This window comes from Podarcis vaucheri (genome assembly GCF_965113315.1).
Source record: "Podarcis vaucheri genome assembly, chromosome: 12".
NCBI lineage: Eukaryota > Metazoa > Chordata > Lepidosauria > Squamata > Lacertidae > Podarcis > Podarcis vaucheri.
The window spans coordinates 5,915,243-5,932,966 of record NC_138750.1 but is presented as its reverse complement, the minus strand read 5'-3'; the positions used below and the strand labels follow the sequence as shown (position 1 = coordinate 5,932,966).

Below are 17,724 nucleotides of genomic sequence, written 5' to 3'. Positions count from 1 at the left end.
TAATCTGGGGAACCGGGTTTGCGTCTCCGCTCCTCCACATGCAGCTGCTGGGTGACCTTGGGCCAGTCACACTTCTCTGAAGTCTCTCAGCCCCACTCACCTCACAGAGTGTTTGTTGTGGGGGAGGAAGGGAAAGGAGAATGTTAGCCGCTTTGAGACTCCTTAAAGGGAGTGAAAGGCGGGATATCAAATCCAAACTCTTCTTCTCTTCTTCTTCTTCCTCCTGCAGTTTGAGCAGCGCCTGATATCTGGCCATCCTTAATAACATTTCTGTGCCTGAAAATGTGTGCAACCTGTAGAGTAGAACAGACCTGAATTCTTTCTACTATTGGTGAAAAATTAAATTTCACAGAACAAATGGGGCAATGGGTTGGAGGATAGGATGTAACTGGGTCTGGCATCCGTTAGGAAATAACTGGGGAATAACCGGGGAATACCAATTAATCATGAGGCCCCACGTGTGTGAGAAACTACAAAAGGAAAGTGGCTGACTGCCTGAATTCCAAAAATACAGGTCTTGGTTCACTACCTAGTCAAAGGAGCCCCTGGCAGAGTTTAAAACTGCAATGTATGCAGCATTTGCAAAGCATGGAAAATATAGGTTGTTGGATATCCCCATATTAAGCGCTCACAATGTGCTCCCCTGCCTCTACCCCTCTCACAGTGAATAGACTACAATGTAAATTACTTACAGTAATCAGAGGTCTCATTCATGCACCATTTAATGCTACAGCAAAAGTAATACAGGTAAAAACTTATTCAGTGCAAAATACAAAAATTATATTCAAACATGGAGCCTGGATCTCAGGAGCATCAGTCTCAAGTTTCTGGTCAGGTACATGGTTCAAAGAGGAGAGGGGGGAGAAGGGGAGGAACAGGAAACAAGCCTTCCTCCCACCCTGAAGGTGAGATGGCGTGACCTAGCCAAGCCTTCTCTAGCAATTTACAGCTCTGTGGTCCTTAACCCCTTCATGTACTAACTAGCATAGACATCCATTGTTAGGCTTGACTGCAAAATCTCCCACAGCATCAACAGGTAACATCCTCAGTCAGCTGCTGAGGGGCCCTTTTCTGGCACTCTAATGATACCATGTGGCTCCACTGCATTGTGGGTAGTCAGAGTCAACCCTTCCATTAGTCATAGTGAGCCCTTTGTCTCAGAGGGTGGATAGGGAGAGGGGATAGTTCTGGATGCTATTTCACTCCCTGCCGTCAAGCCCATCTGTCCTCACCCCATCCCCACCACCCACTGTGGTATAACCAGCAGGGCAGCTGCCTAACACTCTTCAGTAACACTGGGTTGTCCTCCTGAGGAAGATATTCTGGGTTAGGTGAGGTGGCCTGAGAGAATGCCTGTGCCCACTGCTGCCACTTTGTTGCACTTTCAAGCTTAATGATCTGCTGTTGTCAAACTTTAGACAGCTTTTGCCACTGCTGGCAAACTTTAGATAGCATCTGCCGATAACAACATGCAGAAGCCAACCATGCAATTAAATCCAGCTCCAGTCTATTCAGGTGCAGTGCAGGTACATGACACAATGGAGGTCACTGTGCAAAAGTTAATAGAGTCAAGTTAGAGGTGACAAGCACCTGGTGCTGGGTACTTCACAGTTCAACTTCTTGCTCGTGTATTTATTCACAGATACTTAATGAACCCCAATAAAGCAAAGTGCTTCTTCACTGCACAGCAGGATCAAGCCCTGAAGCATAGCTTGTGGCATGTTGTGAGCTACAGATGCTCTTCAAAGCCCTTTGCAAACTTCACAGAAATGAAGGGAACTTATGCCAAGAGGATGATTTGCGTTTCTCAGCCTATGACTGGATTCCTGTAATAATAATAATAATAATAATAATTTATTACGGCCATAGGCCCATACAGATAAAAACAAGACATAAATAACAGCTTGTGCACGTGGGAAAAAACAGCCGCTAAAACAGTACTATAACAATAAAATACTATAAGATGGAATGGCATACTACGCCTTAATTAGCTTGTGGTGCTCCTTGGCAACGCTTTTGGGTAAGGACAGCGACCAGGAACCTAGCCACTTTCAGGGTCGTGTGGGTATCCTTATCCTGCAAGATTTGGGCAAGGTGGAATTTTGGTGGGGTACCCTCTAGTTTCTGTATGATTGATCCCAACAAATTTGCCCGTGGCACCTTGAATAAGGGGCAAGTGAACATAATGTGCTGAAGCGACTCCGGCGTCTCCTTATCACATTCGCACATGGCGGAGGCTTGGCCCTTTGAGAATCTATGTCTCAGGACATTGGAGGGAAAAACGTTAAACCTCGCCTTGGTGAAGGCCAGCCTATGGGCAACAGTCGAAAGGGAGGAGAGGTATGATGGAACGCAGTAAGTTAAAGTGATACCAATGTTCTGGGGCGAACAAACACACACCCCCAGCATATAATTTCGCTGTAAATCGATGTCATCCAGTCTTTGGCGGACCAGTCTTTGAGCAGTGATTAGATCTAGTTTTAGGGAATCTAAGGGAGAGATTCCATAGCTCAGGAGTTTGGCATGAATTCTACTAGTCCAAAGGCTGGAGAATTCATCTCGCCATAAGCATTGGACAAGGTAATGGTCTGGTAATCTATGCCACAATGATAACCAATAATTGAAGACTTGCTTCCATAGGCAAGTTTCTAGGGATGCGATCTTCAATTCTAGTCGCATGGCTGCGTTGCTTACGCACAGGGGGAGCATTAGGAGCCGACGTAGGAATTGGTTTTGCAGAGTCTCAAGAGGAGCAAGGTCTGTCATCACGGCCCAGAGCGGGGCAGCATAAGTAAGCACGGGAACCACTTTTGCCTTGAACACCCTTAGGGCCGAGGGAACATGCAAAGCTCCATCCGAAAAGAAAAATCGGAGGAGCGCATATGACAGAGTTTTGGCCTTGTTAAGGAGGTGTTGAATTTGTGCTTTCCACCCCAAATTGTATTGAAAAATAACTCCTAGGTATTGAAACAGCCTGGATTCCTGTAATATGTTTTTCAGGTTTTAGAAATCGTCAGCAGCTTCGTTTAGCCCACCACCTTGCACCACCCCCACAGAGAACTAGTGATAAAGGGACACCGGAGGCAGTCCTGGTCTCCCACTAAGGGGCTTGCTTGTCTCTAATTGGGTTCAGAACAACTCATGAACTACCAAGAACCTTTCATGAAAAAATGACTTTGGGAGTTGGAAATGAAGGACTCGGGGGAGAAATAAGGAAAGGAGGCTTGCATTTTGTCACCAGTCTTTATTGTTTTATTTTCACTCATGAGAATGAGCAAAAATAAATTGATTACTGTAGCTCTTGTTACATAATTTATTGAGCTGAAGTGTGTTTGCATGTAGGGTACTCACCACTGCAACATTTGGTGACGTCCACTACTTTAGACACACACAATATTAGATGATTCTTAGATTGTTAATGTTGAGGGCAGGGACCTCTAATTTTTATTTGTCTATAAGAAATTCTGATCATTAGACAAATTCCTGGAGCTCAAGCCTATTAATGATTATTAACAGAACAACTAAATTAAACATCAAACAGCAACTTATTGCCTTTCTGTCAGAGGTGGGGGGCTTTAATTACCGTATTATGCTCGTCTGCAGGCCACACGCTTCTGCCTGGCTAAAATGCACCCCTGAACTGTGGCATTGCCTCATTTGCTTGGATGGAGAATGAAGAGAGATATGGCACAGTGTATGTGTACATAGAAATGTGCGTGGCTGGATGCTATGGCTATTTTTGCCTCTGGCCTCACACACCGCAGGCATATGGCTCCCGGAATATTGCCTATGAGGAGATATGGCCCTCAAGCTGGAAAAGGTTCTCCAACCTTTGCTTTGTGGAGCTTTCTGCAGGTGTCTGACTGCTATTGAAAACCGGATGTTTAGATGGACCTTCACCAGAACCAGCTTACAGTTTGTTTGTGGAGGGCAGATTTTAACCAATACTCATTCTTCATGCAGTGCATAGCCAGACAATGGGATTTGCTCCCTCAGGAGGCAGGGATGGCCACCAACTTGGATTGCTTTAAAAGAGGATTAGACGAATGCATGGAGGAGAGGCTTGTTCATGGCTACCAGACATGATGGCTCCTTCCACATTTGAAGGCACCCCTGCTTCTGAATACAGTTGCTGGAAGCCACAGGAGGGGAGAATGCGCTTGTGCTCATGTTCTGCTCGCTGGTTTCCCACAGGCATCTGGTTGGGCACCCTGAGACCAGGAGGCTGGGCAAGATGGGCCAATGGCAGGCCATTCTTATGTCCTTAGACTACAGCCTAAAATCTTACTCTTGTTAGATAGTAGCACTTTTCTAATACTTATCCAGAGCTGATTGTCTTCTTCCAAAATTCAGTAGGGGTATTGGCATTGGCAGCATTCCTTGCATAAGTGTTTAAATGAAAATGTATGAAGGCGGTAAGGGAAATTGGACTTGCAGCTATAAATTCAGTGCAAAAGTACTTGCATATTTGGTGCATGCATTCTGAGCCTTCAACAGACACTGCCCATGGACTTTCAAACTTTTCTTGGTAAGCGCCGGAGATTAAAAAAGAAATATACTAAGGAAAAAATAGAAGCTGGCACCCTCAGATAGAGGAATTCAACACCAGATTTTACAAACCACCGGCACTGGTGGAGGAAGGGGGGTGCAGTGGGTGCGGCCTGCCCCGGCAGTGGCGGAGCTTCATGCAGGTGGGGGCGGAGAGCAGGTGGGGGCGGGGCTGGGGCGTGTCCTGGGGGCGGGGCACACCACCTGAAGGGGCGTGGCACGCGTCCTGTGGGGCGGAGCACGCTGCCTGCAGGGGCGTGTGCCCAGCGCTGGGGGGGAGCAGCCACGATGGCACCCTACCGGGATCGCGCTGCCGGGGGCAGTGTGCTCCCCCACACTCCTCTTCCTCCGCCAGTGCGCCCCGGGTGTCATCCCTGAGGGGGGTGACATCGCTGCCTCCCTGGGACACTCACCATGGGCAGCGCCCTCACGGGTGGCTAGCCTGCCCCCGAGTGCACAGCATGTGTGTCGTTCCGGGTGCCAGAGCGGCTAGCTCCGCCTCTGACTACCAGTAGAATTCAGCATATCAGTGGTGTTCAGTCAGTGGACTAGGGGGAGCAGGCTGGTCCCCTAAATATTCCCCTTCCTAAAGTCTGGGAAGCTTCCGCCCAGCTTAGGGAGGGAAGTGTGATGGTCATACATGTAACCCCCCCCCCCCCCGTTGCCTTTGCAAGCTGGCACCTCTGGCTGTAACTGTTCCCCTCCCAAAAACTCAATGATTGCTACTGCAGCACATCATCGAAAGAAGCTGGGTTAACTGAAAGCGGGTCTAAAAAAAGGGGATTTATCAATCTGGTTGAATGAATGAAGCGACAAGGGTAGAGTGAGATTTCTTATTGGGGATGGTGAGAAGGAATCTATGAAGTTATTCAGCATGAAACAATTTACACTGATCATATTAATATGTAGTCTCTGAAGCAATTCTATTCCGGAGAGGAAAAAATATTCAATCATTGAATAAATTATGTGATGCTAATGTAGTTCAGGACACAGCTCCTTAATAGTAGCTGGCAGGGCTCTGGCTTCTGAAGCTGTTTTTTAATGTATTTACTACTGAATAAGTAATAGATTCTCCAACAAAAATCCACAACTCTTCTCAATTCAGACATTATATTTCATGAAGAGGTCTTAATTTATTGAAATTATCTGCTACTATCTCTTTCTCTCCCTACCTCTCTCATATTAATTAGTATACTGTCTGTATGCGGGGAAGTGTTTCATCAAAGCCCCTGTGGAAATTAGAAAGATAATATCATTGAAATAATATGAGCTGCTGTTGTGAAATGCTGGAGGTTGTCAGCATTTTGAAAGGGAATTTTTTAGGTCAAATCTGTCCTCCCACCCCACCAACTGTACCTTAATTATATACTCTATTGATCCAATCTTGTATTATCATGGATGAGAAAAAAATCCATTCCATGATATTGTTTTCCCCAAATTTAACAATTTTAAAAAGAAATATACAAAATCCGAGCTTGCTGCCCCTTTCCCTTCCAGGACGGATCAATCTAGTTAAGTTTCCACAGTCGAATCTGTGATTTTGGTAGTTTCCATTCTTCAGGGTTATCAGAAAAGTGTTATATAAAAGGATGCCATATTTCAACAAAATTTTCTACATCATTTGTATTATTCAATGTATGCAATCTCTTTGTTAATTTTCCTGATACAGCAATAGACCATACATTCCATTTTCCAACAAGAGATACAAAGATGTTCCAGTCCTTTCCAATTCTGTGCCACTAGAACAGGGAACCAGGCAGAGGGCCTTCTCGGTAGTGGCACCTGCCCTGTGGAACGCCCTCCCATCAGATGTCAAAGAGATAAACAACTACCTGACATTCAGAAGACATCTTAAGGCAGCCCTGTTCAGGGAAGTTTTTAATATGTAACGCTGTACTGTTTTTAACACTTGATTGGGAGCCATCCAGAGTGGCTGGGAAAACTCAGCCAGATGGGCGGGGTATAAATAATAAATTATTATTATTGTTATTGTTATTATTATTAATATTATTATTGTTATTAGGTGTGCTGCTATTAAAAGAAAAGTAGTTAGTTATTTGTGTGTTTCAAATTCATTTACACAAGGCCAGCCCAAGACATTTTGGAACCTGACATGAATCACAAAATGGGGTGTGTGTGTGTGTCCCCCGCACAACCCAGGAAGAGGAGTGTGTGTGTAAAGATCTACATGGGGAACAGGAGGGCAATCAAATCAAATCAACCTTATCCAACTGTTGACATTGGAATCAAGGGGTGTGTCAAATCAACCAGTGAACATAGTCATTTGTTGGACATCTCTTCTGCCCTCTGTTCGTGAGCAACCTTGGCAGAAATGAGTTTCATATACATGTGTGATGGACAGCAGAGCCCGACCAGAGTCTGGTGATGCAGTGCCTCAGAATTCCACTAGTGGGCTGGAGCCTCTCTCTGATTGGCTACCAAGTTAGGCAGTCAGAAGGGGGCGGAGACAGCACTTTGGGCGGGAAAATAAAAGGAGCCGTTACTGACCAAGAGGTCACATAAGGAGATAGTTTCAGCAGGGAGAGGGAGGAGAGTTAGAGAATTGGTTCTGATCTGGGGGTGAAACGTCCACTCTGAGGAAAACATCTACAGCTAGAGAAAGGAGTCTCTGAGCTTTGATAGAAAGACAATGTGTAGTGTCTAGGGAAAGTGTTCAGACAGGAGTGAACTGGAGGGCTGAGTTTGAGCAGGAGTAGAAGCTGTGAGGACGAAGTCTCCTCGGGTTGTCTTCCAGTCAGGAGCGGGGAGATATTCTAGAAAGAGAAGACTCCCAAGCCTGTTAAGAGGGGTGGGGGGATCCCCTGGGTCTATTATACTGCTAGAAGTACCTCAGCAGAGTGAGTGAGAAAAGGTTGGGAAACTGACAGAGGAAGTACCGCCTTAAAAACCAAAGTATTAAGCTGTAACACTGCAGCAACTTGAACAATTTCAACAATAGCTTGAAATAAGCTAAGCATTTACCATCCAGTCTAGAAACCAGCAATATCTAACTGAAGAGTAATAGCTGAAATTAAGCAACAGAAGTTTTAAAGCTGTATGTTTACTACCTTGCTTAGAAGCCTGTAACATCTACTAGATTTAGCATAATTATAAAGAAGTTAACGGTTTCCTGAAAGAATCATCTCCTGACACATCTTTTGTTCTACCAACTTTTTTCTGTAAAATAAATCTTTCTTATTTGTTCAACTTATGCCTGTGTCTCCAAGAATCAAAGTTTTATCTCGCACAAAAACCCTAAGCGAACCTGAGGTTATAGAGTAATAGAGAGGTGGGGTCTGCCGCAATTGGTGGCAGTAAGGGGATCCACCGCAACATGCGGAACTAGTTCTGCCCAGGACTGGTGGGCCTCAGTAATTTTCAAGTGGGCCCAGAGGGTAGAACATTTCAGGGAGAAATTAATTTATAGGTTGCATGGGGCTGACAATTTAAAATTTGAACTTCTTATTTGGAAAGCTAGTGTGTGTTAACTCCTCTTGCTACTCTTCCCCCCCCCCCCCGCATGCATTCAGAAGATGAAAATAAAGCTTCCTCGATCCCATTCATACACACGGTCTATTGCCAACATAATGAATGATAGAAACAGTTCCATTAAAAGTAAGATTTGGGTCTCTCTGCTTCCATCCACATTGTACTTCATGCTTGCTTATAAAAGTGCAGCAATTCTCTTCTCATTTCTAGTAAGGGGGTGTGTGTGTGTGTGTGCGTGCACCCCCGACCATCTCAAAATTCACTTTCATTGATACAAAACAAGAGCAAAGGAAGCGAAATGACACCAGGCATGTTAAGTGCTGTCATCATGTGTCACACTCTCCGAGGAGCACAGATGGGGCCATCAGCTGCGGCAGGTGCTGCGAAGACAGATCACAACTCAGGCACAGAATTATTGTGAATTATCTGTATGGGCCTATTGTCTGGGGGCCTCTAACTCAGTCACATGCAGCACGAGAGGGTGATGGCGCCAACAGGAGCTAATTGAATCGCTGCTTTTCATTAGGAAATGACAACGTTGGCTTTCCATTTCTGCCTCCCATGATGAGGACGACGACGTGGCGCTCACATATATAGCTCAAGCTGGCTCCATCTACAGTCAGACTTTGCTTGCATACAAAGGCGTTAGGAGGAAAGAGTGTCAGGAATAGATCGATTGTTCTCCTCTCTATTATATTTGCTAACCTCCCCCTAAGAGAGGATCACTGCACATTTATACTGAAAGTGAGCCAGGCCCTGAGAGTAGCTGCTGTTATTTTGCCGGCTGTCATCCAAACACTGTTTGGGTGTGTGATAATTAAATGTGGTTCTGACAAAATGTTGCAGAACTATTGTGTGCTGGCAAAAACGCATGCAAAAAATGGACAGAAGAGTTCAAATGATAACATGAGGCCAACCGTTACACGGGAAATGAATCTTATAAAGGTCATACCTGATGGATTTAATAGGCCTGAATTTATGGTTAAGGAGTTGTGCCTGTGAAAATACTCAAAAACTTCAGTGTAAAGAAATGAACCGTGGAGAGCAAAATGCCAGATGCAAGGAGGTTTCAGCAGCCTTTATCTGCATGCTGTTTTTCTGTTAGGATGGCCAGCTGCCCTACTTTACAGAGGACCGTCTCTCGTTTGAGGACAGACCTCTCTGTTTGAAGGGTTGCTCAGTCAAAGTAAGTTTCAAAGGCAAGAAGCAAGAGCAGAGACCAGTTAATATCTGGAGAGTGGAAGGAGCAGGATCACAGATCATTTGGTGGCAATTTTCTCTTTTATGGTGAGACATATGGTATTTCTAATTTATAGTATAATAATTGTTTCTAAATTTGCATCTATACATATAAATCAGCATATAAAATATTATGCAAAGTTGTTGTTGTTTAGTCATGTCCGACTTCATATTATCAGGATTTGATTTCTTTCCGCAGGGCCTGTAAGACAGAGTTGTTCCGCCTGGCCTTTGGCTTGGAGCCCATTTGATTCCCTCCCTCCCTCCCTCTCTTTCTTTTTTCCTTTCCTTCTCCTCCTGCGATGAGGCTACATTTTAATATTTTAATGTTTCAATATTTTAATGCTGTATTTTAATTTTGTTTTTAAGTTGTAATCATTCAACTTGTTTTTATTATTGCTTGTAAGCCACTCTGAGCCCGGCCTTGGCTGGGGAGGGCGGGGTATAAATAAAAATTATTATTATTATTATTAAAAGGCCCGTTTGTGTTGCCGTTCTCCAGACTTCTCACAGAAGAGGCACACAAAGAAGGGCATCAGATGATGATTGCAGGGTCCGGGTCAGTTCATATGGGGAGAGGTGGTCCTTGAGGTATTGCAGTCCTGAGCCATTTAAAGGCTTTGTAGGTCAAAACCAGCACTTTGAATTGGGCCCAGAAAGTGATTGGCAGCCAGGGCAGTCATGCTAGGATCAGCATTATTATATGTTCAAACTGTCTTGCCCTCGTGAGCAACCGAGCCTCCGAATTCTGCACCAGCTGAAATTTTTGGACCATCTTCAGAGGCAGCCCCACATATTGTAGTAATCTAATCTAGAGGTTACTAGAACATAGACAGCAGAAGTTAGGACATCATTTAAGTAATTTACAGTGGTAAATTACAGATGACCAACAAATACAGATGACCAACATTACGTTCTTTTTTAAAGTACACTTTCAATACTTTACCGTGTGTGTGTGTGTGTGTGTGTGTGTGTTACACCTTTCCTGAAAAGCGGGATCACTGTATCACAGAAACCCACCATTTGTTTGCCAGACTAAATGCCTGTTGAGGAGTCAGCTAATAAGCTCTGCCTATCTGCAAGTCTTGAGAAAGGCAGCCAGGCATCCAGACCTGTCCTCAGGGAATCAGCCAGTCAAGCCAGCGTGTAGGCCGCCCCTGCGGGATCTGCCATTCATTCTCAGGAGATGCTATTAAAATTCCACTAATAATGAGGCAGCTTGTTAACATTCCTGTTGCTCACAATTTTTACTCATTTGCATGTTGGATAAAAATAAATGTTAACAGAGAGATTCCCTGCAACATTTATTTTGTATTATTAATATTCTTTACATAGTTGTATTTCGAAAAGGCTTAATTGAGATGTCAGTCAAGCGACATGTTGATCAAATGACATCATTTGAACTGTTAACAAGAAGCAAAGTGATAAAAGCACAGAAATCTTATAGAAATCTTTTATATACGGGGGCGTAAGGCTGCAAGTAGCCACTTAACTGGCAGAGTTAGTTGACTAAAGCTTTAAATACAGGTTGTGTTCCATTTTAGTCACAGAACTAATGTTTAGCATGCAGAAGATCCCAGGTTCAATAACTGTTGTGTCAAAGGTGCTTCAGAGCTGCAGCCACTTTGTGTAAATGATAATTACGGTAAGCTAGATGGACCAATGGGCCACTTCAAATGTTCCCATCCAATTAAACAGGCTCAAAAAAGAAGCAAAAGGTCTGGAACTCAAGGCTGCTGTGCAGCAGCATAGTGGGGGGGGGCGGCAGAGGGATCACAGCCCCAGTTGTGAATTTTTGAGGGGGCACGAAGCAGGCACCCCCATACAGATGCCCCCATTGTGGCCCAGCCCGATGCTCCAATGCTTGTGGAGAGGAGCACCAGGTCCACACCCACCAAGTGCCTCGTTGGCTGGCCAGGCTCCCCACTGCTTGACTCTTGTGTGGGGTGAGGTCGCTCCTCAATTGATTATTTAATAAGTGTCGAAACCAACCAAAATACACACTCATCCATCTACTCAGACCACACATTATATTCTTTCATTGTAGGCTTTCTTTGCTTCTGGGAGGTTGAGACAATCCAGCTGTTAGACACATCTGCTTTTCATATGACAGTATTGGCATGTGTCCATCTCACAACAGACCTTCTCACACTGACTCTGTGTACTTTATGAGCAGAAGGTCAATTCCAAAGTTCCTTGATCTGTTCAATGAAGCCAAGTGCAAACACTTTGTAGTGAGCAACATTAACATCTGGCATGGGTACCCAATTGCAATGGGCCAGATCTGCAGGCAGTTTAAATATGTGTGAGACGGACATCAATGGAACTGCACAGATGGCACTAACTGAGGATGTGGTTGATGGGATGTTATATCTTTACCACTCTTCAGTACAATATCATTGACTGTGATTTTGTGGCAGATGGAAGGTCTAATTTGAACCAGGGTTGTTTGCTCAGCTTTGGAATATGCAAAGTTGCAAAAGTGAATGCCTCTGGGTCACTGTTCCTTTGTCACTAATTAAGCACACCCTCCTGGCTCATTTCCAGTCCCAAAACCCAGCTGAGAGAATAGTAATTGGGAGGGATGGCTGCCGTGGGAAGTGTCCAGTACCACTTCATCCTCACAAATCACCTCTCCGCCACTGTTTATCTTCTTTGTTTGGGAAATGGATTCTTCTGGATTGCTTCCTGCAATCCAACTACTGAATAATTTTCCAACTGACATGGATCATACATTCATATTAGATACCCTTCTAAATTCAAAACATCACATAAAATGGCTTACTGAGTATTGCTTTCTGCAGAAAATGACAACTGAGAGGAAGAATCAGTGTGATCAAGAAGCAGAACTCAGAGCCATGCTATGAAGGGAAAAGCAGGCTTGATTCTTAGGAAAGTCAGTATTCCATTAAGCATCTGGAATGTCCTTTCTCCTCATCTGCCTTGGTCATTCCGCAGTGCTGTTTCTCCTCCTGTTCAACACTTGACCAATAGTGGTCAAATAATGTCAGGAACTGGCTAGATGAGGTGGAGTGGGGGAGACTACCTGGCCAAGAGGCAGGGAGAGATCATCAGGGGGTTTGGGCTGGGTGTTCATCAGTATGTGGATGATACCCAAATCTACCTCTCGTTTATATCAGAACCAACGAAGGCAGTGAATGTCCTGTGTGAGTGTCTGGAGGCAGTTGGGGAGTGGATGGGGGTTAACAAACTGAGGTTGACAAGACAGAAGTACTGTTTCTAGGGGACGGGGGGGGGCAGGTAGGTGTGGGGAGACTCCCTGGTCCTGAATGGGGTAATTGTGCCCCTGAAAGACCAGCCTGAGGTCATTTTGGGCTCATAGCTGTCCATGGTGGCACAGGTCAATTCTGTGCCCAGGGCAGCTGTATACTAGCTTCCTCTGGTATGCCAGCTAAGACCCTACTGTCTGCGCACCGTCTCCCCAGAGTGGTACATGCTCTGGTTATCTTCTGCTTGGACTACTGCAATGTGTTTTACCTGGGACTACCTTTGAAGGTGACTCAGAAATTACAACTAATCCAGAATGCAGCTCCCAGACTGGTGACTGGGAGCAGGACCATATACCAGCGGTCCTAAAGGATGTACATTGGATCCCAGTACGTTTCCGTGCACAATTCAGATTATTGGTGCTGACCTTTAAAGCCCTAAACAGCCTGTATACCGGAAGAAGCATCTCCACCCCCATTGTCCAGACTGAGATCCAGCTCTGAGGGCCTTCTGGCGGTTCCCTCATTGCGAGAAGTGAGGTTACAAGGAACCAGGCAGAGGGCCTTATCGGTAGTGGCGCCCACCCTGTGGAATGTCTTTCCATCACATGTCAAGGAAATAAACAAATATCATACTTATAAAAGACATCTGAAGGCAGTCCTGTATAGGAAAGTTTTTTAAAAAAATTAAGGTTTTTTTGTTTTTTATATTTTGCTGGAAGCTACCCAGAGTGGCTGGGGCAATCATTCAGATGGGCAGAATAATACTAATAATACTAATAATACTAATAATACTAATAATACTAATAATACTAATAATAATAGTTTTTATATACTAAGCAGTGCAGAAATGGTCTTAAATAAATAAACAAAACATTTTGGGCACCACTGTGTCTTACCAGAATTTAGACCTTATTTACCTGTTTGCCACTTTGTGAACTTTATTAAAGTTAGATTGTCATTATGACTCAGAAGGTACCTCCTGGAATGCAAACTAATAAGCATCAGATGAAAACCAATATCCACTTCTAGTGCAGGCTGTAGTCCATTAATTGTCTTCTGCAGCATGACCGCAAAGCCTACAATAGCTGTTCAGATTCCAGCTAAGAGTTTTCCCTACTATGGTTTGACCTTGAATGAGGTGAGCTGTTTGTTCTGTGGCGGCTGCAAGAGCAGCAGCAGCAGCATAGATTGCAATTCCTTAAAGTTGCCTACCCAGTGCTGAATTTAATGAAATATCAATGAAGTAAACATAGGTAAATGTTATTATTTTTATGGGGGTGGGGGATCCAAAAAGGTAGTTTTGTGTTGTTGTCTTTTCTGATGCTATGGCAAAATATGTTTCCAACTTGGCTTGGTGCATCCCATTTCTGACTGCCTAAGCAATATTTGGGCAGCTTTGTCAGCAGCAAAACCAAGGAGAAGTTTAGCATTGACTATTATTGGTGGGCACCTCTAGTTGAGAAATGTAAACAGAATCTGTCTGTGACCTTGTGAATTAAAGGAAGTGTTCCTGATCTCTAAAACCAGTCTTTCCTTTCTACACTGGAAGCTCTGCTTGCCACTGAAAGCAAAATGCAACACGCAGAAGCAAATCCTTTAATATGCTTCAGGTTACGTATGCTTCAGGTTATAGACCCCACTAACCCAGAAATAGTACCTCGGGTTAAGAACTTTGCTTTGGGATGAGAACAGAAATTGTGCAGCAGCGGCACAGTGGCAGCAGGAGGCCCCATTAGCTAAAGTGGTGCTTCAGGTTAAGAACAGTGTCAGGTAAAAATGGACCTCCGGAACGAATTAAGTACGTAGCCAGAGGTACCACTGTATTAGAATCAAATATTGGTAATGGTCAAAGAGTTAACAAAAGCTAGGTTCTCTTACAAACTGAGGAGATGGCATGTCTGCCTTCCCTGAAAGTTACTTTGCTTTTATCTTGTGGGTTGCTAGATTGAATAATTTGTACCTAGTCATTCTGTCTAAAGGTGTTGCCCTAAGAAATGCATGGTTTTGGTCTGCTTCTTTGGTAAACACTCCCCACCCCACCCCCCACCCCGCTTCCAAGTGAGCTTCATCTCTGAACAGCAATTTGAATCCAAGTCTCCTTCATCCCAACCCTGACCCTCTGCATCCCTGGTGTGAATATTAACAAAACCTTTGACATCACACTCACTTTATTATGGAGCAAGTTTTGTCATCCCCTCCTCAGTGTGAAAACACCAAGAATCTCTTTCGGAGTTCTCTCACTTACAACCGTCATCTGCTGATTTTGATGCAGCTTTAAAGGGTAGAATAGGACGACTTTGCCACCTTCAGAAGGGCTGCTTTGAACTGTGTCACAGTAGAGAAGCCTCTCAGTAGGAGGTGATCAAGCCGCAGAAGCATTTAAAGGATTTAGCTCCCTTCAATCATTACCTCATAATTGTGCAAATGCTATAATTGGGTCTTAGTTAACAATAACATTTTAAGGATTGGTCCACTGTAGACATTCCCAAATGGTGTGTCCTGAGAAATTAATTAATTGCCTTTGTAAGCACAAAATGCCCACAAAGGAAGCTGCCTGCTGTAAATGTGCTGGTCTGGCTTTACCTCTTTCTTTTCAGCCTCTGCTGAAGGTGAATTATTCTACTGCATCTCTACAATGGATGCTACACTGTTTTGTATCCCACCAACCTACCCTGAACTTCATGAGACCTCAGCAAAAGAGCAGGACCCTCTTGCTGGTCCAGATATAAATGGGGTTTCAGAGACGTTAGCAAAGACCAATAACCCTTTGAAGACCTCCCCTGAGAAGATATTCCACTTGAGGAGGCCTCTGGTTTGGAGAAATCCCAACCCCCTGCTTCATTCTATTCCCTCCTATCAAACCCATCAAGTTTACTCCCTGGGCTTCAGATGCAGAGGTGGCAGTGTGTGCAAAGCTGGAGTCATAGTGCCCATCCGGTCAGTGGCGTAGCATGGGTTGTCAGCACCCGGGGCAAGGCAAGTAATTTGCACCCCCTAATCCGTGGATTTGTGCCCCCTAACCCGTGGATTTGTGCCCCCTAACCTTAACTCCCAGATGTTGCGCCCGGTGCGGCCGGCCCCCCCTGCACCCCCCACGCTACGCCACTGCATCCGGTAGTTCAAGGACAGCTCCTTCCGAACACTCCTTGCAAGGAGGATGCCCAATTCCTCAAGTGCTGTGGGTCAGGGCAAACGAGGAAGCAACATTAACTTGAAAGCTGCCAATTTTGAACCTAACTAGTGCTGAAGCAACCTCTAAACTTGTGGTGCTCCATGTTGGACTGCTCTTGTAGTATCCAGAATCCCCTATTATTTGACTCACTAGGCATGGCAAGATTTTGAGCCACATTACCAGGGGCAGGATTGAGCATAAGAACAACTTTCAGAATGTATAGCAGTAAAGTGTGTGTCCTGCAGTAACAATTCCCAGGATTCATGTTGTCCTTAGTAAACCAACAGATAAACATTTTTCTGGATGATTAAGGTTAAAACAATTTACACAGCTGTGGACCAATTGCTCCAGGAAGAGTAATCCCTTTGGCAACGGCTTCCTCTGCTTGTCCTGTTCAGAGGCTTCTCTAGCATAGGAGCCAATGCCTAGAGGGCTTTGGCCCCCACAATGAAATATTTGAGGGGGCAGGCCCCTACAGAGTTGATGGGCATTCCCATTCAAATGGTGTATGTGCACTGCATCATGTGATCGATTATGCGGGGCAGAGCTGACCTGGGCCCCCATAATACTTCATTCAAATTGGCACCCCTGTTCTCTAGGATCACATAACATGGCAACATATTTACGTACAACTTTTAAAGTTATTGTGCAATCTCAGTGTACCTTCAGATTTTAATTCAGAAAGGGAAAGGGCTTCACCTGCCAGGTGTTTGGGAAATACTGATCTATACAAATTTCTGTCCAGAGAGTTGTTCCTAAAATTATGTTGCAATCAAGCACTGACTTTCCATCTTTTCAAAAAGATTTCTCACTTCCAAACATAGGCCACTGTTGTAAAACCAGGATTCCGGATGAAACTAGATGTGACAGTTTAGGTTATTTTGTTCTTGTTCTTGTTTTATTATGTATTTTGTGTTTTTATTTTGTATATTTATGCATCTAAAGACACCCCAAGATCTTCAGATGAAGAATGGTATACAAATTAAATACCGGTAAATAAGTAAGTAAGTAAGTAAGTAAGTAAGTAAGTAAGTAAGTAAATAAATAAGTAAGTAAGTAAGTAATCACTCACTGGGAAGCCTGAGCTGTCTCAGAATCAGGGGGCATAGGAGGTTGTAACTTCCTTCCCTGCTCCCAGAAAATTGCATCAGAATCTTTCATTTGCATTTTTCATCAATGGGAGCTTCCTTTAAACATAAGCAGTAGCTTATCAATACACTGTGCCAGAGAGAAAAAAAAGTTAAACCCCCCTCCCCTAATTGCAGCCACACAATTAACATCACATCTAGTTTGGCCCTTGGTTACGAGATGTGTGTGTGTGTGTGTGTGTGTGTGTGTGTGTGATTTAGGAATGAGTGCATCTTTTTCTGAGATACTTCATTAACACAGTTCCTGCTCCTTTACACAAGCTGTAACTAAAAACCTATGCACCCTGTTTTAAAAGTTTTCACCCAAAGTGTTTTCCATGAACAGCAAAAACAGATGGTCACATGTGCCTCCAGTACTGTGCCTAATGCTCTTCCATTGCACAGGTCTTATGTCTGTAGTGGCCTCACACTTTAGATGCATAATATATGGAAATACAGTTTATAAATGACATTGACACTCCTAGGAATTGAGGCTGCTTTTGGAGCAGTAACTATGTCTTTGTAAAGGGGAGGGAATGTCTAGGCAGGAAAGAAGAGAAGGGGCATACATTGTGGAGAGGGGAAGGAGCAATTGTTTTTAAGGAAATGAGGCAGAAGTGGAAGGAGGAAGAGCTGTTCCCCTGTCCCTTCTACCAGCCCTCACATATATTAAATGCTGCATTGGAAAATAATACGGCAGTTGTCTTAAAAATGCTGTGGATATTCCCATATAAACTGGGGAGCACAGCTAAAATGGCTGTTGAGATAGGAGCAAATAATAATCAGAGAACTTTAGAGTTGGAAGGAACCCTGAGGATCGTCTAGTCCAGCTCCCTGGAATGCAGGAATCTTTTGCCCAACATGGGGCTCAAACCCACAACCCTGAGATTTTGAGTCTCATGCTCTACCAACCTAGCTA

General features: G+C 44.2%; 1 long non-coding RNA gene across 1 annotated transcript; it reads right to left on the bottom strand.

The window, feature by feature from the left end:
- Positions 1-704: 704 nt before the first annotated feature.
- Positions 705-4,639, bottom strand: LOC309515273. The gene is made up of 2 exons (XR_014212384.1): positions 2,975-4,639; positions 705-1,818 (listed from the first exon to the last, which is right to left on the bottom strand). It is a non-coding gene; the product is annotated as an uncharacterized lncRNA (long non-coding RNA).
- Positions 4,640-17,724: the final 13,085 nt, after the last annotated feature.